General features: G+C 61.1%; 1 non-coding gene across 1 annotated transcript; it reads right to left on the bottom strand.

Annotated features, from left to right (window-relative positions):
* Nucleotides 1-119, bottom strand: LOC131868541 (5S ribosomal RNA). Its single transcript, XR_009366991.1, has one exon. It is a non-coding gene; the product is annotated as a 5S ribosomal RNA (ribosomal RNA).
* Nucleotides 120-678: the final 559 nt, after the last annotated feature.

Genomic DNA, 678 nt, shown 5'->3' with positions numbered 1-678 from the left:
AGGGTGCAACACCGGGACTTCCCGGGAGGTCACCCATCCCAGTACTACTCCGGCCCAAGCGCGCTTAACTGCGGAGTTCTGATGGGATCCGGTGCACTAACGCTGGTATGATCGCACCCGTTATGAGCTTGTCGCAGTGTGTACTTAGCAAACCGCGACCCACGTGCGAATCCACCCCGGCCACCCACCCCCGTCGAGGTGCACACCCTCCCTCGCGAAGTGCGCCCCGTTCGCCAAGTGTGAGCCCTGCCCGGGTGCGCGCACCTTGCTAGGGCGTCGGGTGTGCACCCGGCCCGGCCTACGTGCGTGCACCTGGAGGGGGCGTCGTGTGCGTGCAGTGTCCCGTCTGCAACGCGGTGCCCACACACCACCTCGGGCGCAACGACCTGCGCTCACATGTGGGCCGAGTGCACCTTGGTGCATGTTCGGGGCGCCTCGGGTGCACGCTCGATCTTGCCCCGGTGCACCAAGGCGCTCGGTTTGCCCCGGGTGCGCACTTGGTGCAAGGTGGGCACCCAAAATAGGGATCAAGCACCAAAACACAAGTTTCGGGATGCAAAATGGGACCCAAGGACCACAAATGCGTTCCAAGACCCATGATGGGTCCACGAGAACAAAAATGTGTTCCGAGACTTAATAAACAAATATTGGGTTTTAGGAGAAGAAACATGCTCTGAT

Source organism: Cryptomeria japonica, unplaced genomic scaffold (assembly GCF_030272615.1).
Source record: "Cryptomeria japonica unplaced genomic scaffold, Sugi_1.0 HiC_scaffold_209, whole genome shotgun sequence".
Classification (NCBI taxonomy): Eukaryota; Viridiplantae; Streptophyta; class Pinopsida; order Cupressales; family Cupressaceae; genus Cryptomeria; species Cryptomeria japonica.
Note: the sequence above shows the minus strand (reverse complement) of the source record. Positions and strands in the feature narration are given on the sequence as shown.